The sequence below is a fragment of the Sciurus carolinensis genome, chromosome 2 (genome assembly GCF_902686445.1).
Source record: "Sciurus carolinensis chromosome 2, mSciCar1.2, whole genome shotgun sequence".
Lineage (NCBI taxonomy): Eukaryota > Metazoa > Chordata > Mammalia > Rodentia > Sciuridae > Sciurus > Sciurus carolinensis.
Window position 1 is genome coordinate 88,823,641 of NC_062214.1, and position 23,570 is coordinate 88,847,210.

A 23,570-nucleotide genomic window follows, 5' to 3' on the forward strand; every position below is an offset into this window, starting at 1 on the left:
GGTCAGTCACATGGGCTGTCCTTCCTGGGCCAGCAGGGGGCAGGGGAAGAAGGATGCCGACTCTAAAGTGCCCTGAGTAGAGGGGTGTCCCGTAGCGCAGACCACTGGGGCTCAGTCCTTGTGCCCACATCCCCCACACCTAGTGAGTACCCAACAAGTGATTTTTAAAATAAAAATTTTGCAACGGTTTTGTTGACCTGTAAACTCTATGCTGTACGATTCACCATTTTATCTTATTTTGGTGATGGGGATTGAACCCAGGGGTGCGTTACTGCTGAGCCGCATCCCCAGTCCTTTTAAGTTTTTGTCTTGAGACAGGGTCTCACTAAGTTGCCGAGTTCCTTAGCTGAGTTGCCCAGTCTGGATCACAGGTGTGGGCCACGACTCCTGGCAATTCACCATTTTAGAGTTTCCACTTGAATGGTTTTGTGTATCCACAGAGCCGTGGAGCTATCACCACAATTCGTGATGTGATGACCACAATCACCCCCAAAAGAACCCTAATCCATCAACGGTCACTCTCCATTTCTCCTCCCTCAGCCTTACACCTGCTAATCTAGCCTTCTCTGTCTTTATGAATTTGCCTGTCCTGGACATTTTATGTAAATAGAATCATATAATACATGGTCATTTAAGTTAGCTTGAACTCAGCACAGTGTTTTCAAGTTCCATCCACTCACAGCATGTGTCAGCAATTCATTCCTTTTTATTGCCAACTAATCCATTATATGAATATACCTTATTTATTTACTCATTCATCAGTGGACAGATATTTGGGTTGTTTCTACTTCCTGGCTATCATGAATAATGCCACTATGAAATCCATGCACAAGTATTTCCACGTGCATGTGTTTTTCTGTGTGTTGGGTACATACCTAAGGGAGGAGTTGCTCGGTCTATGTCTAACATTTGAAGAGCTGTCAGACTGCCTTACAGAGTGACTGTACCCTGTCACAATCCCAGGAGCAGTGTGAGAGTTCCAGTTTCTTCACATGCCCATCGACATTTATTATCTGACTTATTTTTCTTTCTCTTTATTTTTGGTACTGGGGACTGAACCTAGGTGCACTCTACCACTGAGCCACATCCCCACCCTTCTTATTTTTTATTTTGAGACAGGGTCTCGCGAAGATGCTGAGGGCTTTGCTAAGTTGCTGGCCTCTAACTTGTGATCCTCCAGCCTCAGCCTCCCGAGTCTCTGGGATTACAGTTGTGCACCACCGTGCCCAGCTTTTCTGACTTTTTGAATGTAGCCTTCCTAGTGGGTTTAAAGTAGAATCTCAAAGTGCTTTTGATTTGCCTTTGGTTGATGATTAATGATGTTGAGCAGCTTTCATGTGCTCTTTGGTTATTTGTGTATCTTCTTTGGAGATGTGTCTATCCAGATTCTTTGGCCATTTTAAAAATCAGATTCCAATACATTTGCTGAACGAGTGTGTGAGTGAGCCAGCCTCCTGCACACCAGGCCTCGGGACTTCAGGATGAGTGAGGCCCCGCCCTGGCCCTCAGCGTGCTCACAGCCCAGGGCAGGAGGCCAGGGCAGAAGACAGATGCAGCAGATGCCTCTGAGAGCTACGATGGTTGGAGCCTGAACAGCAGTCGGTGGGAGAGGCTGCGGGTGCTTCTGCGAGTGTCTGCATCTGACCAGGTTTCAAGGAAGGAGGGCTTCCTAGAGGAGGCGGCACTCATGCTGGGTCTTCAGGGGAGATGGGGAGAGCAGGGGTGAGGCAAGGCGGAAGAAGTTGCTCTGGGTGGAGAAGCCCCAAGGTCTAGCGGGGGAGCAGCAGAACTAAGGGGAAGGACCAGGCTGGGTGGGGGCCAGGCATCTAGAGGCCTCCACTGGTCCCAGCAGAAAACCAAGAGAGACGCCCACACGGCTGCCAGGGGAGCAGGGAGCTCAACCTGGGTTTAAATTTACCATCAAAACCCGGCTGTCCTCGAGGCCCCCTAACAGAGTTGCTGAAGCTGCGCTGTGGAACCAGGCGGGTCCTTTTATGTTTTAGTAATTATCCTGTCACCCACCAAAAATAATTTCATCTTGGGAAGCGGGAAGGTTTGGTGGTGTTGAAAACTGCTGCCACGTCAGTGCGAGCGGCCTAATTGGGATTCATAAATCCACTTTTTAACAAGCACAATTAGGAATACTTATTGCAGGCCAGCTTGAGGAAATCAGGGAAGTGCTGTTAGCGGGACAGCTTTTATGTGGCTTTATTTAATGGGATTGAAGAATTGGTTTGATCCTGGCATCTCAATTAGTCACGAAGGGAGCCAGGCTCAACTTAAAAGTGAAATTTTACCCCAAAGTTTAATTCTGAGGAGGTCGTTGGGCTAGTATTATAATGCAAAGCGGGGTCTTGCTAGATCGTTCTCTGGGGGAAATGCCGAATCCTTCCAGGTTGGGGAAAGATAAAAGAGATCGCCCAGGTCAGACCGAGGGTGTGGACAGGCTGGGAAGGCACACACTCAATCAGGGAGGTTCTGTGTCCCCCTCTTCTCCGTCTGCTGGGCACTCAGCTTTCCAGGGCGGTTCCGGGCTGGCGTGGAGGGGTGATCCAAGGCCCTGGTGGTGGTGGAATCCTGGGAGCTCTGCGGGGACCAAGGGCAGTGGAGGAATCAAGCAGCTGTCAATGGAGGGGGACTCTCATGGGCCAAATCATCTGGAAGCTGCCAGAGGAGAAGCAGGTCTGAGCGGGAGCTGGAAGGATGGGCCGGACTCAGAGTGCAGAAGGGAGAAGGGAGTCCCCAGGCTAGCGTGCACCCCGACCCTGCAGCCTGTCCCAAGGAGAGCCCCAGGAGGAAGGCAGCAGCTCCATGCAGCCTGCAGTGCCGCCCTGCTGAGCCTGCGCAGGGGGCCCTGGCTCTGCTACTGTTGCTCCGCAGGACTTAAGACCAGTGCCTTCCTCCTGGGGATCTCAGCGTCCTCTGGAATGTTCTCTGTGGGTCCCTACGGCCTTGGCACTGTGGGGTACAGACAAGAAGCTGGCCATCCGGGGTTGGGGAACTGAGGAGAGGGGCTGGAGAGGCTGAGGAGGGATGGTGGACTTATTGCTTCAGGTGGGCAAAAGATGCTCCAGGGATTTGCAAGGGAAATGTGTGACAAGTTGTGAGCAGGTTGAGCCCTTTGGGGATGGGCGCCCTCTTGGGTCCTGCCCCTCGGGAAGGCTCCGCAGAGAAGGAAAGGCTTCCCATGGCTTCTAGATGAAAGTGAGTGGCGGACTGAATGAATGCCAGCGTGCCGAGCCTTGCGCCTGGTTAGAGGAAGCAGCCCCTAGTGTCACACAGGCTTGGGATCATCCCCGTGCTGTGCTCATTAGCTGTGTGTCCTCAGATGTGTTACAAAACCTTTCTGAACTGAGGTTTTTCATCTGCAAAATGGAGATTTAGTATTTATGTTACCCTTGTAAGAGAGAACTCAATGGAAGAAAATAAGGTGCTTGGCACACAGTAGGTGGCTAATCCATGTGGATTCTTTTGTCTTTGTCCTATTTCTCATCTGTCACCCCAGTTTGTGCCTCTTTCCATTTGGAAATTGGGATCTTACACCTGCCCTGCCTCTAACTAGGATCTTGTTGGGGTCTCCAAATGCTTGTGTGAACTTTGTAAATTGTACTTTGCAACAATAAAGGAGTAACTTATTGTTTGCAGGACCCTTTGGAACACTAGGGCTATGCTGGAGGGGAGGAGGGGGAAGGGGAAGGATGGCAAGGGGCAAGTTATGAGCTGCTCCTGGTTAACTGGTTAACTTGGGGCCGAAGGGCAGGGGAAGCTTACTGGGTCTTACTGGTGGGGCTCCTGAGAGGGTCCTCAGGGAGCTCTGATAGGAGACCTGGAAAGCCTGGACTCTAGAGGAATCTGGGTTCCCTGGGGAAGCTTGATTGATCTTGAAGGTGGACTCAAACACAGCTGGCGCCTGCGCAGTAACCATGAGGGAGGGGCTGTGCTGGAGGAGTGGAGCCAGGACTAGGATTCACCCATCTCCAGGGTCTGGGCACTGCTTCAGGTGCTTCTGTGTATTGTATCTCATGTGTCATGTGCACTGTGCGTCCTTATTCCCATGTGAGGGGCCTGAGATTCATGGGCTGAGAGAAGAGGAATAATTTGCCCAAGCTACCGTGTTGGTAGGTGGTGAAGCCAATGCTTAGCAAATGCTAAGCTGGCTCTCTTGGACTCCAGAGCTTGCTGGGAGCCAACTCGAATAGTAAGGGTTTTCCTTTCCATTTGTAAAACGTATAGAATCCTCCTAACATTCTTTATGTAAACTTTTTATTTTTATTTGCTTATTTACTAATTTACTTATCTTGCAGTACTAAGGATTGAACCCAGGGACACTCTGCCTTTGAACTATACCCTCAGCCCTTTTTATTTTGAGACAGGGTCTTGCTAAATTGCCCAGGCAACTTGGAATCCTCCTGAGTCACTGGAATTACTGGTGTGCACCCTGGTGCCTGGCTGGAAGCTTTTATTTTGAAATACTATTGGCCTTCCTTATCTGTGGCTTCTGTATCCATGATTCAACCAACTCTGGACTGAAAATATTGGGGAAAAATCTATGTCTGTCCTAGACATACGTAGGCTTTTTTTTTTTTTTTTAATTGTTATTTCCTAAACAATCCAGTACGACTATTTACAAAGCATTTGTACTGTATGATAATTAGGTATGATAAACAATCTTGAGACAATTTAGAGTATACAGGAGAATGTGGTTATATGCGATAATATGCAATTTTATATAAGTCACTTAAACATCTGCAGATTTTGGTATTTCTAAGGGTTCCTGGGACCAGCCTTGCCGTAGACACTGAGGGACAGCTGTAATCGAAGACTAAAATAGTGGAGAAAAATAGTGATGAGTTCTCAGGTGCTGTTCAGCCAGAGTTCCCGGATGTTATCATTTTACATGTCCATAGTATAATGATTGAAACCAGGATTTTGGCACCATGATATTAACCACACTGCAGATCTTATTTGAGTTTCACCGTTTTTACATGCACTGTTTTTTCTTTTGGTGGGGGTGGCAGTGTCCAACTCCAATTTTATCCTATGTATAGACTCATGTAACCACTTCCACGGTCAGAACAGTCTTTTCCCCAAACTTCCTTTATGGTCCTATCCTCCCTTCTCGCCTCCCCTCACAACTGCTGATCTATTGTTCTCCTCCATCCCAATTTTGTCATTTTTAGAGTGTCATGCAAATGGGATCACGCAGATGTACCTCAAAAGATTGGCTTTTCTCACTCAGTACAATTTCCTAGAACTTCATCCAAGTTGTTTCGTGCATCAGTTTGCTCTTTTTTATGACTGACTAACATTCCACGGCGTATTCATTTCTTAGGGCTGCCATACAAAGTACCACAAAGGGGGTGGCTTAAAACAATACACATTTGTTTTCTTACAGTTCTGGAGGCCATAAGTTGGAAATCAAGGTATAAGAAACTTCCTTGCCTCCCCCAGCTTCTGCCTGCAGGTGGCATTCCTTGGTTAATAGGAAACTCTCTGCCTCCCTTGTCATAGGGTCTCACATGGCTTTTCATAAGGACACCAGGCATTGGATTTAGGGCCCACTCTGACCCTGTATGACCTTCACTTTACTAGTTAAATTGGCAAAAACCCTGTATATAAATAAGGTCATATCCTGAACTTCCAGGTGAACAAGAATTTGGGGGGATACTAACCAACCTAATGCCCAGAATATAGATAGGCCAGAGTGTGCTTAATTGTCCACCCATTGAAGGATGCCGGGTTGTTCCCAGGCTTTGACTATTACAAATAAAACTGCTGTAAACATTCTTGTATGAGTTTCTATGTGCATATGAGTTTATCTTTGGGATAAATACCCAAGAATGCAATTGCTGGTCATAGGAGATGCATGGTTAGTTTTTCAAGAAGCTGTGGATCTTGTTTTCTCAAGCAACTATACCATTTTAAATTCCCATCAGCAGTGGGATCCAGTTTCCCCACATCCTTGCCGGCATTTGGTATTGTCACTGTTTTTATTTTAGCATTTCCGATGGATTCTGAATGATACCTCACGAGGTTTTAATTTCCATTTTCCTGGTGGCTAATGATGTTGAACATTTTTTTCATGTACTTCTTTTCCATCTGTGTATTTTCTTTGGTGAAGTGTCATTTCAAGTATTTTACCCATTTTTAAGTCAAATTGTTGATTTCTTCCCGTGGAGTTTAGGAGCTCTTTATATGGTATGAATACAAGCCCTTTGTTGGATCTGTGATTTGCAAATATTTCCTCCCATGCCAAAGCATATCTTTTCATTCTCTTAACAATGTCTTTTGCAGAACACTTAATTTTCATGAGGTCTAATTTATTAATCTTTCTTTTGTGACTTGTGCTTTGGTGTCATGTCTAAGAACTCTGTCCTAGGAGATCTTCTCCGTTTTCTTCTGAAAGGTTTTACATTTACATTTAAGGCTATCCATTTTGAATTTCAAATATATTTGGACATATCACTATGTATCTTTATATCTCTCTCTATACATGTCTGTCTCCATCTCCATCTCTGTGTGCAGATAAGGTATAGGTCAAGCTTCACCTTTTTGCCTGTGGATATGCAGTTGTTCTGATACCATTTCTAGCCTTTCTCTCACTTTCTCTCCCTTTTTAAAAGCTTCATTGTGGAGGGTAAACAGGCACATCAGACTGATTTTGCTTCTGAGGAAGCTGAAACCCAGGGAAGGTGAGGGATGAATTTGAAGTTAACTTTGCAAGTTATCAGCAGAGGGTGGAGGTGGGGTGGGGCTAACATCTGGGTTTCCATGGTCCAAGAACATCTCTATTTTAATTTTATTTTTTTAAATATATATATTTTTAGTTGTAGGTGGACATAATACCTGTATTTTATTTATTTTTATGTGGTGCTGAGGATCAGACCCAGTGCCTCACATGTGCTAGGGGAGCGCTCTACCACCCCAGCCTCACATTTTAAAGGTGAGAAAACTGAGGCTAGTTAGTGGTGAAAGAGGTCTTGAATTCCCACCAGAGGCCAACTTGTAAAGCAAGCAGGCAGGAAAACAAGATCAAAATGAAGAGTTGCACTAGTTGGCAGTAGATCTGGGGTCCCTATTCCTTGCTGAGCCTCCTCCAGGTAGGGAGTGGAGACACACTGTCCTAGGTGGGGAAGGTGGGCCCAGGAGCAGATCTCAGGGTCCCCTCTTCCTTGGCTTCAGAGCATACTGACTTGCTGGGGAGCCTGGGTCACGCGGCCTTGGTGTGCTGGTGCGCTGTGCTGGCGATGCTGGTGATGATCCTGTGGTCCTGAGAGCAGCAGGCTTTTAGCTTAATTGAACCGAGTGCCTTAAAATGGCAACTCATCAGTCAGCTTTCATTTTGTTCCTTTCTTTTAACGTATTTTCCTCTCGGGATTTACCAAATCATTGAAAATGCTGGGTGATCCCCCTCTCATTTTTATATTTTGGGGACACCTCCATGGATGATTGTCAACCGTAACAACACAGCTGAGAACCATGAAGGTATCTCTTTCCTTTATTGGAAAAGGCTCCCAATAAATGTTGTGAAATGTCAGCACTTATGCCCTATTCTGAGCAGGATGCGGTGAGATGTGCCAGGGATGCTGAGAGATCACCCAGGGTGTTTTTGGCATAAGGGCACTGGATTTCCCACAAAATAGGAGTGAAAGCCAGGGTGAGCAGGGACCAGGATGTGACCTTTTTCCATTACTCATCTGGGGTCTGAGCCTCCATCTGATGTTCTGAAAGGTTCCTGGGGTGGGTGAGCAAGGAGTCAGGAGGTCTGAGACCTTGGGGTGGCTGTGCCAGGGGCTGGCTGTGTGGACGGAGGAGGCAAGCCGCTTCCCCTCCCTGGGAATCCTTTGGTCTGACATGAGGGACTAGACTAGACAAGAGATCCTGTGTCACCTCAAATTTTGTGGCACCTGCCACAGGAGAACTTGTCTCCCTTCTGGCCATGAAATTTCCCTTTTTTCTGCACCAGAAACCTCTGCCTGGGAGGGAGGAAAGTGCCAGAAGGAACTCACATTTGCATGCTGGCTTCTTCTCTGGAAAGGTCTGAGTTTCAGGGAGGGACTGGGGGATGCAGATGGTTTTTATTTACCTGAGATAAGTTCTGTACCTGTGAGAAAAGTGGAAAGAACAATCACTTGCAGGCCCCGGCTGGATTGCTGTCCTTTTGTGAAGCAGACAAATGTGATTAAATTTCTGCTCTTCCTCCTGCTCAACCTGGTCTCTGAGAGAGGGAGCTGGAGGTCATCTCTGCCCCAGTGCAGGCTGGGCCCTTCCCGAAGCCAAGTGACTTTGCCTCTCTGGACCTCAGGCTTCTGGTCTGTGAAATGAGAGAGCTGGGACAGCTGATCTGATGTGCCTTCCACTGGCCTGATTCAGGTCAGGTTCCCTGAGAAGTAAACTCTCAGCTAGAGACATTCAGGGCCTCCTCTGTAGGGAGCGAGGGCAGCAAAACAGGGCAGAGGGAGAAGCTGGGGCTGCGAGACAGTCCCAGCAAAGTCCTCAGCCCATGGAGCCCTGGGGTGCTTACAGCACGAATGGCTGTGAAGAATTGTCCTCCCTTGAGGCAGGGTGCCCAGGCCTTCATAAGCAGCCTCCCCTTGACCAGCTAACCAGGCACTGGATATGGCTGCTCTCAGGTTTTGGGCATGACCTTGAACCAAGTCCTGTCTCTGACTGAGAGCAATTCTGGAGAGTGACTTGGGAATGAGTGCCTCAGTCCTGAAGGGGATCTGGGTGGCTGACCTTGGCCTTCAGCACAGCCCTGCCTCTCTTCCTCAGGTGCCCTGGCCTGAGATACATCAGGTTCTGGGTTGGAAAACCTAGTCCAGATTTCTGGACTTCTGATTGTCAGTACCTGTGGGTTGACCAGGGTCTGAGCAGAACTAGGCCTTGCCTGTCCATTGCCTCTTTTCTTTAGATTGTCTGTAACTGGTGGTGTGCCAGAGAAGGTCAAAGTCAGGGCACGTTGCTCAGCAGGGTCCTGAGAAGACAGGCAGCACCTTGTCTTGTCTTCTACAAACATGACTGAGGACCAGCTGTGTGCCAGGCACTGGGCATGGTGTTGCCATGTAGGTGCAGGGCCCAGACAGGAAAGACTCGATGGGTGCAGGGCGCCTGCATGCAGCCTGATTCTTCTGCAGCTCTGTGCCTCCCTGTCTCCTTCTTGGGGCAATAGGCGTCCTTTAGAACCAAAGCTATCCGCCTGGGATGTGGATCCCCCTAGGCTGGGTGTGCCAGTGATAGCCACAGCCCACCCCACCCAGCGTGGACAATGCATAATTCTAAAGGGGACCTGTAGTCCTCCCGCTCCAGGCCAGTAGCTGCCACTTAGCTTCTACCTTTGCCTTAGCATCAATGGGATTTCCAATTTACAGACCATGGCTTTGGAGAGACTTTGTGACAGAGGCCATCAATCTCTGCATTTCAAATTTATTTGATTTTGTTTTTGCAGCTTGAGTGCCTGTTCTGCTGTGAACTCCTCTGTCTAATCAGCTTGCAGGCAGTTGAAGGAGAGTGGGTGTCCCCTTGATCTGTGGGGTTTATGTGCATAATTCCCTTTAATTCATCTCCGACAGGGGTTGGAGAGCCTGGGTTGAGAGTGATTTTCAAAGTCTCTCTCTGGAGTTCAAAGATGCATCTCTCTGGCAGGACCAGTAAATTACAGGAGCAATTTACCGGGAGTTTCCAATGTGGAGCCTTTGCTGGGTCCTTTTAGGGCAGCAGGCTGCTCTCCCCCGTGCCCTCGTGGCCTTAGTTCTGAAGAGCAGCTCCTTCCACAGGGCTGGACCTTGCCCACCCCAAGCTGTGGCCTCTGCTGGCCCCTGATTCGATCTCATCTTGAACCTGGGCTCATGCCTCATTTGTGGGGACTCAGGTCAACTGTGCACTCGGATGCCGATAAAGCCTTGATCCCGAGCGTGTCTTCACACTTGATTTGCCTGTATGATAAATGCAATTTCCACATCAAGACTATCAGTCATTTCCTGATGTGATCTATGCAGCTCTGCCTGAATTGAATCAGCTTCTGTATTATTGTGACAGTTTATTTGGCAAGAAAATGAAATAAGATGTGTAAATTAAAGCAGAGGTGTGCTCAGTGCAGTGTGGAGGTTCCGGGGCCCAGGGGCCCCCTCTGGGGCATTTCCATTCTTGCTCTTTCCCCTCCCTCACCCCAGCTCCCTGCCTGGGGCTCCCTCTAAACTCAGGAAAGAGACCTATGCAAGGGCACAGAGTGACGGTAGGGAGAGGAAAGATGCTGGGATACTGTCATGAGATAAGCATGTACAAAGTCAAAAGGCACCAAGACTAGCATTCAGGTTACACTTTTTAGTCTTGACACAAAGTGCCGTGGAGCGTGTGCGTGTGTGCACAGGAAGCACCGGAGCTCCAAACTGGAGGTTGATGGTAAAGAGGACATGGGACCCTCGCCCTGAAGGTTCCATATGCTTCCCTCTGATCCTCGGCCCTTGACTCACAGGGCTGTTGCTGATCACAGTAGCTGTGGTCACCCCTCCCATCTTCCTTCCACTCATTCCTCTGCACCAACTCTGAGCTGGGACTTGGGCCTGTTTTTATTGCAGGAGGAGGGAACCTCCATGTGTGCCCTTGTTGGGGAGGATGCCCACAGCATCCTGAGCCTCTTTGAGGAGATGCCTGTCTTAGGGTGAGGTGTCAAATAAACACATGCAACATGAGGAGGGCTCTTGGCAGCGGTGGGTTCCACCTGGCTGCTGTACCTGTAAGCGATTTGGACTTACCGAGTCCCCTCCCCCTCCTGAGGCTCACCCTTCCCTTCAGCTGTGTCACTTCCAGCTGCTGTGGAACAGGCCTTGGTCACGCTGGGAAAGCAAGTGCTTACCACTGCCCAGGCCCTCCCAGAACACATCGCACACATGCTGTCCCTGCAGCATGAGCACCAGAGCTGGGAGGGGTCAGGGTGGGAGGAGAGTGTCCCGAAGCAAAGACAGAGACAGAGCTTTGCCCTCTGATGTGGCAGCTCATTCTGTCTCCTTTGCTGCTTGGGCATATCCAACTGCTTCTGAGGTTTCAGGAAGTGGGGACCATTTTTTCCATCTTAGGTAATGGGAGGAGTGGTCTCCCTGGTTGGGAAACTGTCCTGAAAAGTCCATGGGGCAGTGCTGTAGTGCTGTAGTCTGGAGGAGTGTCCCTTAATGGTCCATGTGTTATAGCCTTGGTCCCCGGGTGGTGTTATTGGAAGGTGGTGGAACCTTTGGGAGGTGGGGCCTTGTGGGAGGTCCTAAGGTCATTTGATGTATGCCTTTCAAGGGGACGGAGGTACCCCCACTTGCCTTTTCTCTCTGTATAACTAAAATTTCTGCTTCAAGAATATCAGTCATTTCCTGATGTGATGTCTGCAGCTCTGCTTGAATTGAACCAGCTGTATTACTGTGACAGTTTATTTGGTAAGAAAACTGGTCATGAAGTGAGTGGTTTGCTTTGGCATATGCTCCCACTTTGATGTGCCACTCTCATTGGTGGCCCGAAGCCCTGGGGCCATATGATGTTGAACTGGAACTTCCAGAACCAAGAACTAGTAAACCTTTTCTCTTTATAAGTGAATTGCCACAGGTATTTTGTTGTGGTACTGGGACTGCTGACTAATACAGCAGTTGCTGGCAGTATTTCCCTGAATGGAGGAGCAGTCTGCTTGGCTACTGGCAGAGTGAAGACAGAGCTTACTGAACTGAGTTCTCTAAAATGACATTGTCCAATATTGTGGCTACTTGCCACATGTGGTTATGTAAATTAAATTTAATTAAAAGAAAGAAAATGAAAAATTTTAGTTCCTGGATGGAAAAGGATATGTTATACAAACAATCAGCAGAAAGCAGGAGTGGCTATATAACTAAAGTGGGCTTCAGAACAAAGAAAATTGCCAAGGATAAAGAAGGACATTACATAATAAAAGGGACAGCTCACCAAGAAGACATAGCAGTTCTAGGTATTTATGCACCAAACTCCAGAGCCACAAAATACTTGAAGTAAGAATTTGACCATTTGGTTACATGAGACATATTTCAAGTGCTCAAAAATCATATGTGGGTAGTGGCTCTTGTACTGGCTGGCAACAGAAATTCCTATCATTGCACAAAGTGCCGAGGGCAACATTGCTCCAGAATATCACTGCTTTATCTTCGGCATCTAGAAGAGTCCCCGGTACCTGGTAGGTGCTCTATATTTGTGGACTTAGGGAGCTATAGCCCTGATGTGGTCCCTCTTTCTGTGTGACCTTCGACATGTTGCTCTCCCTCTCTGGGTCTCTTCATTCATCAATCGAAGAGCTGACTTCATCTCTGAGATTCCTTTCAGTTTTAATGGGCTATGATCTTATGTATCTAGTTGGCTGATTCTTTTCTTTTATTCACGAGGAGGGGCCAGAGGGAGCAGGGTAGGATGAGTTGGCAAATTTGATTTTTAATTTCGGATCTGATTAGTGGTGGCTCACCAGCACTCCTCCATGCAGGAATGTGCCTGCTGTGGCCTTTCCTGTCTGCCCTTCCTTGGCTACCACAGAGACACTCGGTGATACTAACAGATCTGTGAGACTGGGAAGCCCGCATGGGGCAAAAGGGGGCTCACCCCATTCTTAGGTCTTGGCCCTCTGTCCTCTAGTTGTCTGGAGCCTATAACTCTTCTGCCCCCTGGGACCCTTCTGTTTTGTGGTTTGAGGCAAACTGCCTGAGCCCTGGACCCCTGCCCGAGTCCTGCCTGCTGATGCTCCCATGTGAGCTGAGTGGAGTCCCTGGCAGTGGGGGCTCTGTGTTGGCTGTGGCCTCAGTACCTGTGCCAGCAAGCCTCTGGGGACAGGCCCTGCCGTGGGAATGCCGAGTTTGCAGGTGAAGGCCTGGCCAGGAGCTGGCAGTGGGGGATAGAAGGCAGCGTGTTCCTGTGTTGTTGGGGGGCTCTGTGCCAACAGGAGGAGAAATCGAATTGCCTTTAGTCCTGGGCTCCTGGCAGAGGGAAGGGCTTCTATGCCTGGCCCTGGGGCCCTGTGGGCTGAGGGTTTAGGAAGCTGGGGGAGATGTCTTCCTCCCCTCTTCCCTGGAGGCCTAGGGCAGGGCCAGCCCAGGGAGGGCACCCTGTTTCCCCGTTGTAGCCATGCCCCCAGGGCACACCAAGCCTCTGCTGACAGGGGTAGAAAAATGCAGAGGACAGCCATGAATGGGCAGGTGGGCACCCCAGGCCTGCGTTTGTGTGCTTTGGGCCTTGGCGAGGCTGTGGGGGTGTGTGAGGGGTGTCTTCCGTGCCCTTGGGACTCGCCCCTTTGCCCTTCCTCACCCTGGAGGAGTTCGCTGTTGTGTGGGCTTCCTTCTTCCTGACTGGGCTGGGCTGGCCAGTGGGAGGCCCCTGGGGGGACTGGAGGGCAGCAGCATCGGGGCTGGGGTGTTGGCCTCTGCTGGGGTTCTGGTTCTCTACGAGTCAGCCTTAGATCTCGCTGGTTCTGTGACTCTTCTCCTCTTTGTCAGGGTGGTCACAGCTTCCCACCAGGGCAAACCCCTCCTGGGTCCCCTTCTCTCTGGCCTTGTCTCTGTAAGGACTCCCTGCAGTGAACTCTGCTCCCTTAAGTACTTCTGGGTGGAGTTCTGATGGACCCTTTCAGTCTTGGGATGTCTGATCTCGTTCTGTCCAGTTGGGCGGTGGGTCTGCCTTAGTGATTTTGGTCCTCAGGGTCCTGAATCAGCGTGTCTTCCTCTGACTTCCCTCAGTGCAGTCACATAGGGAAGGGAGTGTGATGCAGACCTTGGCATTTCAGCTATACCGGGAGGAGGATGAGAAGCTGTTTCCTCCTGTACCGCGTGGAACATGAGAGTGTGTTACCCAGAGTCATTGTCAAAGTCTTTGACAGCTAGTACATCATAGCACTGTTCAATGGGAATGAGGCATTCGCTAACCAGAACAGGCTTCAGGCGGAGTCCAGAACAGACTCTGGCCTTGGCACACCTGGTGAAGTGGAACGGTCCTTCCCAAAGGCCACACCCTCAGCTTTACTTTCTTTTTCTTCTCTTTTCTTTTCTTTAAAAAAATATCTTTGTTTATTCATTTATTTTCATAGGGTGTTGAGGATTGAACCCAGTGCCTCACGTGTGGGAGGCAATCGCTCTACCACTGAGCTACTTTCTTCCTGTAAATGGGACCAAGTCATGCATGTGGCAACATGCTGCTCGTATTGCCCAGTTATGAGGGTCACAAGAAGAGTGAGCCCAAGGAGACACGTCGGGACAAGAGATGGCACAGCCACCCTGGGATCTAGAGTCCCAGATTGGGCTATGCAGGGAGAAAGCCCAAGATTGCTCAGGCCTCAGAGGCCAGCAGCCAGAGTGACCTTTCTTCTCTGTTCAGCCCACATTCCTGTTCCTCTGAGAGGCCTTCTTAGCCCTGGTCCTCTAGCAAACAGGATCTGGCAACAGTTACTTGTTAAAACTTTAAGGAGGAGTGCAGTACAGTCTTGGGAAATAGCAGTGAGGGGAAATGGAGTGGAAGGCCTGGAAGGAAAGTGAGTGCTGGGCGAGGGTGTGACTGAGCTGGGCCCTGGTGGTGAGCTCCATCTTGCAAGGCCGTCTTCAGAAAGGCCGCACGCACTCCTGTGTCGGGGACGGAGAGTTTGCCCGGGAGCTCCTGTCTCTCCTGGGGTGTTAACTTCCCTAGGTTCCTGGGCTGCTGTGTGTGGGTGCTGAGTAGTTCCTGGATAGTAGTTCCTTACTACCTCAGGGCAAGAGGGTAGGAGGCCAGAGGCCCAGGGGTTGGCGTGAGGCCAGGCGCTGGAGGTTCAGCCTCCATGAGTCAGTTGCTGTGGCAGAGGCTGAGCAGAGCCACTCAGTGCTGGCAGTAGCCAGGGTGGAACGTGGAAGTATCTGAGGAGGTGGTTGGAGGTGTCAGATACCTAACAGGTCTGGTGGGACTGGTTCCTGGTCAGTCCTCTCCTAGGGAGAGGACATGGCCACCAGGGACCTTCGACCTCCCTGAGTGTGGCTCACACCGGATTTCCTTTCCTGTGACCCAGTGCAGAGGCTTGTTTCAGGGTAAAAAAAAATCTGAAAAGAACAATTTAATGTGTGCATAGTGCCTCCAGGGGAACAGATGATGGTGGTGGGAGAAGAGCCCTGGAGCTTCTGGTGAGACGCGAGGTGTCCCTGGGAGTGTGGCCTTTGGGAAGGCCAAGGACCATTGTCCTGTCCTTCTTCTCCTCGAGCATGCCAGGCAAGTGTCCCTTCACTGTGCTGCATGCCCCCTTCTTACGCAGGTACCTGGGTCCAGACCAGGCTGGGAGTTGGAATGGCGGTGGCAGAGCTCACATCGTGCTCCAAAGTCACCCCTGGCCACAGGTTCCTTCTTGCTACTCATGACTTATCCCTTCCCCCTGTCCTGGGGGTTCAGGTCCAGTTCTTTCTGGAACCAGTGGCCTTAGAGATGTTCGTTGCTGGGACCTATCCAGGAGGCAGCCCTGTTTGCCCTTCGTTCTAATGTGCTCAAGAGGAGGACGTGGCCTTGTGGCAGGAATCCAGGCAGGAGGGAGACAGTGGGGGCTTGGGTGAGGAGCTTCTCTTCCTGGACTTCAGTTTCCCCACACAGAAAAGCAGATGATCTTGACAGCCCTTTCCCCTTTAAACTGGTGAGTCTGTGAGAGGGAGCTGGTTCCTCCATGGGCTGCAGGGGGAAAGCAGCGGGTCATTCCACCCGTACCTCCTTACCCGGTATCCTCCGCGCAGCTGAGGCTGTGGACAGGGCAGATGGGAGGTTGGTGGTGGTGGGACTTTGTGAGCCTTCCTGCCCACCATGGGGATCTTACTTTGGTCTTTTGGTTTTAGCGTTCTGATAAGTGGGTCTGAGAGCCATTATTTCCAGGCAGGGTTGGGACTAGACCAAGGCAAGTCGGGCACTGTGGGAAGCTGTCCTTATTTAGCAGAATCAGACCAGGTTGAGCCACAGAACACAGAGGCCTGGCTTCCAGGAACTGCCAGGAAGCATGTGGTGCTGCATGGGAGTGGTTTCCTGTCTCCTTCTGGAATTTTCCCCCTAAGAGAATGGCTTCCCTAACTCCACCCTATCCTTTCCATCACAGCAGAAGCTCCTCCCAGTCCTTACCCCCTTTACCTGTATATTATAATTAAAGGAGGGTTGGACAACTCCAGGTTGTTGTAAGAGGCCTGAGCTGGTATGGCCAGACCCATTACACCCGGTCTCATAGAGCATTAGCTCTTGTGTGTTCATTGAGTAGATAAGTTTTTTGGGTAATAGATAGAAAAACCACCAACATCCTCCTCCAGCAGTCAACCCTTTCCTCCTCCGGTGGGGGGTGGCAGAGAGGACCCCCACAGGGCACCTGGGGCCAATTCTTCAGGAAGAGTTCATTCTCAGGTGCCAGCCCTGCCCTTACCCGACCCTGAGAGTGAGTGCCTTCTTAAACTGCTTTCAATTAAATTGCTATTTAGATATTTGTAGGTCCACACACAGTTGTATGAAATAATATCCTTACTCAGTTTCCTCCAATGATAACATCTTGGGAAACTATAGTACAGCATCACATCAGGATATGACGGACACAGTCAAGACGCAGGGCATTTCCACCCTCGCAGGACCCCTCCTGTTGCTTTTTTGCAGCCATACCTACTCCTTCCTGCTCTCAGACAATCACTAATCTGTTCTCTGTTTCTATAATTTTATAATTTCAAGAAAGTTATTTTCTATAAGTGGAGTCCTGCTGTAGCCTTTGCTATTGATCGGAGTGTAATTCTCTGGAGAGTCATCCAGGCTGTTGTGCTTATCCATTAGTTTGTTCCTTTTTAGTGCTAGGGAGAAGTCTGTGGCATGGATGCGCCGCAGTTTTTAAGCTATTCACCCATTGAAACATATCTGGTTTGTTTATGGTTTTTGACTATTACTATCAACCTTCTTTTATAAATTTCGTGTGAACCTAAGTCCTTATTTCTCTCATATAAATGCTCAGATGTGCAATTGCTGGACCACATGGTGCTTGTATATTTAGGGTTTTTTTGTTGTTGTTTTTTTGTTTTTTGTACTGGGAATTGAATCCGGGGGTGCTTAACCACTGAGCTACACCCCCCGCCCTTTTTATTTTGAGACAGGGTCTTGCTAATTTGCTTAGGCCCTCAGCTGAGGTTCAAAGTTGCTGAGGCTGGCTTTGAACTTGTGATCCTCTTACCTCAGCCTCCCAAGCTGCTGGAATTATAGGCATGTGCCACAAACATACACCAGCTGTATGTTTGGTTTTGAAGGAAATCACCAAACTGGTTTCCAGAGTAGCTATTGTCTTTTATATTCCCATCAGCAATGTATGAGTGGTATAGTTTTCCCCACATCCTTGACTGCATGTGGTATTGTCACTGGTTTTGGTTTTTTTTCCCTAGCTACTCAAGCTGGGGTATATTTTGAAGTTCACTTTGCCAATCTTAATCTCTCTCTCTTGCATTTTCTTAAACCTTTTAATTGGTATATTTAGACCATTTATATTTAATGAAATTATTTTCTATTAGGTCTTAAGCTTGACGTTTTATTTTTGTTTTCTGTTCTTTGTTTTCTTATTCTTAAATTTTTAGAGTTATTTAAACATTTTTGAATTCCATTTTGATTTATCTATAGTATTTTTGTATAATCCTTTTAGTGGTTATTCTAGGTATTTTATCTTATACACATATAAAACATCACAGTTTTCTGGTGTTGCCATCTTATCAGTTTGGATGAAGTATAGAAACGTCTCTTTATATCTATTTAGCTTTTCCTATTTATAGGACAGTTATCTTAAATATTTCCCTACATAAATTTATTAATTTCAACTGTATATAAAACTTCACTTCTATAGTTCCATTCTCTCCCCTTTCTTTGTGTTACTTGTCATATAAATTGCATTTTATAGTTTGTGTGCCTATCAACACAGATTTATAATTTTTGCTATATGTAGTTGTCTTTTAGGTCAAATAGGAGAGAAGTGACAACAAAAATAGGTTTAAACGGTCTTTCATATTTACTTATGTAGCTACATTTAGTGATGTTCTCTATTCTGTCTTTACTGCCTGGTGTCCTTTCAGCCTGAAAGACTCTCTTTAGTATTTCTCATGTGGCAGATTTACTAGTAATGAGTTCTCTCAGTTTTTATCTGGAATTACTTAGTTACCACATTTTTTGCAGGATAGTTTTTCTGGGTATAGAATTCTTGGTTGATAATCTTTTTCTTCCAGCCTTTGAATATGTCATTCCACTGCCTTCTGGCCTCCCTGGTTTCAGATGAGAAAAACAGCTGTTAATCTCACTGAGGTGCATTTGTGTGTGATGAGTTGTTTTTCTCTTGATAATTTCAAGAGTCTTGTCTTTCAGCAGTTTGATCATGATGTGCCTAGGTATGAATCTATTTGAGGTTATCATACTTGGAATTTGTTGAACACTGTGGATGTGTAGATTAAAGTTTTTCATGAATTTTGGGATTTTTTTAGCTACTATTTCTCTGAATAGTCTTTCTGCCTTTTTTCCCCTTCCCTCTTTCTGAAACTCCCATTGTGTGCCTATTGGCATGTTGTGTTACAGACTCTCTTCATTTTTCTGCATTCTTTCTTTCTTTTTCTTTTTTCTTTCTTTTTTTTTTTTTTTTTTTTTTTTTTTTGCGGTGCTGGGGATCGAACCCGGGGCCTTGTTCTTGCAAGGCAAGTACTCTACTGACTGAGCTATTTCCCCAGCCCCTGCATTCTTTTTTGTTGTTGTACCATTTAGAATATATAATCTCAATTGAGTTATCTTCAGGTTCACTGATTCTTTTTCTGACTCCTCAAATTGGCTGTTGAGTCCCTTTAGTGAATTTTTCATTCAACTTATTGTACTTTTGCGGGGGCGGAGCTGCTGGGGATTGAACGCAGGGCTTCATGCCTGTTAAACCTGTGCTCTCCTGCTGAAATATCTACCCAACCTTAGTTATTGTCTTTTTTAACTCCAGGATTTCTTTTTCTTTCTTTCTTTCTTTTTTTTTTTTAAAGAAATAATATCTGACTTTTTCAAGATTTTTTTGTTCGTGTTTAGTTTTTGGAAGTTTAATTATTATATGACTTAGAATGGATTTCTTTGGGTTTATCTTGTTTAGCATATGCTCTTAAATCTGTAGAAGTATGTCTCTCACTGAAATTGTAGTTTTCATACATTATTTGAGAGCACTTTTTCAGTTCTTTCTTTGTCTTCTTCTCTTTTCTCTTCCTGCTTTCTTTTTAACGACACAAATGTTACAACTTCTATTATAATCCCACCGCCCCTGTTACATCTATTTCCTCTCTAGTGTTCATACTGGCTAATTTCTATTGTTCTGTCTTCCAGTTCACTAAGTCTTTCCTCTGTCTTCTCTATTCTGCTCTTGAGTCTATCCACTGAGCCCTTTATTTTAGTTATAAAATATTTATATTTTAATTATAAAATTTTCCTTTCATTCTCTATATCTTCTTTTTTTTTGCTGAGACTCTTTTTTAAAAATTTTGTTTCAAGCATTTTCATAATTGTTCAAAGCATGTTATGATAGTTGCTTGGAAATCATTAGCAGTTAATTCTAATATCTCGGTCATTTTGGAGTTGGCATCTATCGATTGTCCTTTTTTATTCAGTTTGAGGTCTTCTGGGTTCTTGGCTTGGTGAGTGATTTTTGATTGAAACCTGGACATTTTCATGTTATGTTATGAGACTCTGGTTCTAATTAAACATCTTTGTCATTTGGCTTTTTCTGACAACTTGCTGGCAGGCGAGTGGGAAGAGCCACTCCGTACTGTGAGGTAGAGGCAGAAATCTAGATTCCCCCTCTTGTCCTTGACACCAGGAGTGAGTGTCTACTTGTTCCTGATGAGCAGGGGTGGGAGACCTGCTCACCGCATGCTCTCTGCTGCACTAGAGGGGCAGTATGTCCCCAGCTGGAAGGAGTAAAAGTCCCAGCTCCCTTCTTGGCCTTCTCTGATATGACCGCAGTGGAGGCCTTGTCCCCCTGTGTGGTGACAGAAGTGTAGGCTGTCCATTTGGCCTCTGCTGATGGGGCAGTTAGTGTCTTTGTAAATTTCTTCCTTCTTTTACAGGTGTTTTGTTTGTTTAACCTTTTATTATGAGGTAGAAAAGTTGAAAGAATAGTACAGTAAGCATCCACACGCCCGCCGCCTACGTTCTTCAACGATTGCTAACGTCTGTGTTTGCTTCATCTTTTATCTTATTTGCAGAACCATTTTAAAGTAAATTGTCACACCACAGTATTCATTCCCCTGTCAGCACGTATCTCCAAAAAATAAACACATTTTTTGACATAATCATAAGACCATTATCACAACTAACAAAATTAACAATTTCTTAATATCTCCTAAGAGATATTAAGTTTATATTAAAAAGTTTTCTCTACTGTCCTCAAATGTCTCTTTAGTTATTATTTTTTTGTTTCCTAAATCAAGCTCCAGTTAAGTCCCATGCTTTGTCTCTTGGTTCTTTAGTCTCTGTACTATTTATTTAAGTTGATCATTTCCGACCTTTGTAATTTGTGTGGGGTAGCGAGGCGCTTGGGGTCAGAGCTGGGTCTGTGACTGGGTTTTCCTCTGGGGTTCTTGGGGTGGAGTTCTCTTTAGGGTCATATCCTTCTTGGAAGAAGACAAGTTGTGGCATGAGAGGGGCTGAGAGGTCACCCCTTGTGGGCCCACAGCTTACAGTCAGGACAACCTAGCGCTAATTTACCAGTTCCCACCTTGGGACCCCAGAGTCTGATGGGCACACCCCAGTTGCAGTTCCAAATGAAAAGAACAAAAGTTGACTTCTGCTGCTCTTTGAGAAACCAGACACTGTGGCGGGGTGCAGTTCACAGTGGCTGTTCCCTTCTACAAAGGAGGATTTTTTTCTGCTTCACAAATACTGCAGCTGGGAGGAGGCCCTTGGAGCCAGCAGATGACAGGCTCTGATCTCCGTGAAGGTCTAGGCCCCGGCCCACTCAGAGGTGGCCAGGTGGGCCTGCTCAGGCAGGTGGGATTGCAGAAGGTACTTGGGGGTTGCTGGGATGAGCTGGGAGGCAGGGGCTGGGGTGTGTGGGAACGGCAGCCACCTCATGTGGTCAGATGCCTATGATCAGTTCCTTCAGGCCCTTGAGGGTGGAAGGACCAGGTCATCCTGGCTGAAATGGTGTCTTTTTCTGTTACTCTTCACAGTGCTCTTGCTACATCTGCCTCGGTGTCATTGGGCTGGGGCCATCTCCCTCTCACAGGGCACTCACCTGCCCTTGGGGCCAGAGCTCAGGGAGCACAGCACAGTCTTGCCTGGCAGTCCTGAAGGAAGCCCAGCCTGAGGCATGAAGGAAACTTCCAGAAAGGGAAAGACTTCTTCAAAATTCTGTGTTGGGTGTGTGGCTGGGGACAAGGGGTGTTGTTGCTCAGAAGCACTGAGGAAGAGAGAGGGAGGGGTTGGCAGGATGTGGGGGAGGCTGGTGGCAGGTGCAGGGGGGCCAGGCTGCTGTTGAGGGTGGCGGGAGATGGAGGAGCAGCCTGCCAGGCCAGCTGCAGCCGCGCCCCTTCCCTCTGCAGGGGCAGGAGTGCTTCCTGCTTTCTCATTCTGGCTGAGTTGCTGTTACTGAGAATGGCACTTGACCTCAGCGTAGAGGGCCATAGTGCCCACTCACCGTGGGCATGATTACTGTCCCCACCATTAAATATTTCATTGTAAAAACACAGGGGTCCAATTGGGCTGTGTCCAATTACTCTAACGGTCAGTGGCTGGTTGGGGGTGTGTGTGCGTGGGCACGCATGGTGCGTATGTTCGTGTGTGTACACACATGCAGGCGAGGACATGTGTGGTGCCTGCTGTCGGTGTGTCTGGTTTGTGTGCGTGTGAATACGTGCATGTACATTAAGGTCTCAGTGCTCGCTCTGACCCCAGCCCCCAACTGCCAGTCCTCTTTCCACACACTGGGGAGGGCCATGCCAGTCACCTGAGATTAGCAGGAAAGTCTGGGTGCAGGTGTTCAACTTCTGGAATGTTCCACGTTCCTCCGTGGTAAGATTCCATTTGGAAGAATGGCGTGGGGGCAGGGAGAGTTGGCACCACTGCAGAGCGACGGCAGTTCCTCCATAGGCCTGCCCAGGGTTTCTGCAGCTCCCACACTGCCTCTCGTCCGCATCCCCGTGCCACGCACTTGCCCTGACCTCTCTCTCTCCTTCCTTGCTTCCTTCTTTCATTCTTTCTTTCTCTCCCCCTCTCTCCTTCTCCTCTTCCTCCTCCTCCTCCTCCTTTCTCCTTTCCCCTTCTCTCTCTCTCTCTCTTTCTTTTTTTTTTTTTTTTTTTTTTTTTGGTACCAGGGATTAAACCCAGGTGTGCTTAACCACTGAGCCATATCCCCAGCCCCTTTTTATTTATTTATTTATTTATTTTTTACTATTATTATTATTTATTATTATTATTATTTAGCTTTTAATTTTTTACAGACTGTATTTTGATTCATTTGTACACAAATGTACATAATTTCGTTTCTATGGTTGTACACAATGTAGATTCATACCATTCCTATAATCATACACGAACATAGGGTAATGATGTCTGTCTCCTTCCACCATTTTTCATACCCCCCTCTCTCTCATTTCCATCTACATATTCTAAAGTTCCCCCATTATTTTCTCATTCCCCACCCCCACCCCCATTATCCCACTTATCAGGGAATACATTTGGCCTTTGGCTTTTTGGGCTTGCCCAGCCCCTTTTTAAAAACACATATTTTATTTAGAGCCAGAGTCTCACTGAGTTACTTAGGGCCTCATTTTTGCTGAGGCTGCCTTTGAACTCTCCATCCTCCTGCCTCAGACTCCCGAGCCACTGGGATTACAGGCATGTGCCACCGCACCCAGCCTGGCCCTGCCCTTTTCTATCCAAAGTCTCCTGCCCTCTCTCTCCTGAGAGCAGCCAAGGGGTGATTCCCCTGAGTCTCAGCACATTCAGCCAGGGAGGCAGGGAGCAGGGAAAGGTGGGGTGGAGGAAGGAGGGCTGTATGACTGAGGTGAGGCCTGGAAGAAGTGGCAGGTGCCATGGGAGAGCCGAGGTTGGGACGTGACAAGTGAGAAGGGACCTCATGGGTTCTGACTACCCCAGCCTCCCGGGTTCTGTTCTGGGCTGTCACTGTGCACTAGGGGCTGCTGCTACTTTAGAGACTCTTCCCTTCTGACCCTGAGTCTTGGGGAGGTCATGTGGTCCAGAAGTGTACCTGCAGGGAGCCCAGCCAGCCGGCTTCGGGCTTGTGTCCAGAGCGCTCCTGATTGGCAGTGGAGAGGGCCAAGGGACGCTCTGGATCTCTGGCCATTGTTCCTAGGATGACCTGACTTCACCCAGGACTGGGGTCTTAGGCTGGAAGGAACCTTTAGAGGCAACCCCTCCCTGTCTCCAAGTGCGTCTGCTTTTACCTACCCACTACTGAACCCCCTGGGGTAGGGAGTCCCCCACTTTGTGGTTTAATTGCCATGTTGAAAGGAAAGTTCTGCCCAATGTCTAACTCCTTTCCTTCCTGTTGAAGTTATACTCCTTTTTTTGTATCTGAATAGCAATAAAGACAGTATCCCGGGAGT

The 23,570-nt window shown here is 47.8% G+C and overlaps 1 protein-coding gene across 8 annotated transcripts in view; it reads left to right on the plus strand.

Moving 5' to 3' along the window:
* Positions 1 to 23,570, plus strand: part of Megf11 (multiple EGF like domains 11) — a 325,247-nt gene that overhangs the window by 24,645 nt on the left and 277,032 nt on the right. Inside the window, exon 1 of one of the 8 annotated variants that reach the window (XM_047538428.1) lies at positions 12,070 to 12,181. The exons of the other annotated variants lie outside the window; for them this stretch is intronic. The gene's annotated coding sequence lies outside the window, so the exon portion shown is untranslated. Of the gene's footprint in view, positions 1 to 12,069; positions 12,182 to 23,570 lie in introns of those variants that run through there. 8 annotated transcript variants of the gene reach the window in all.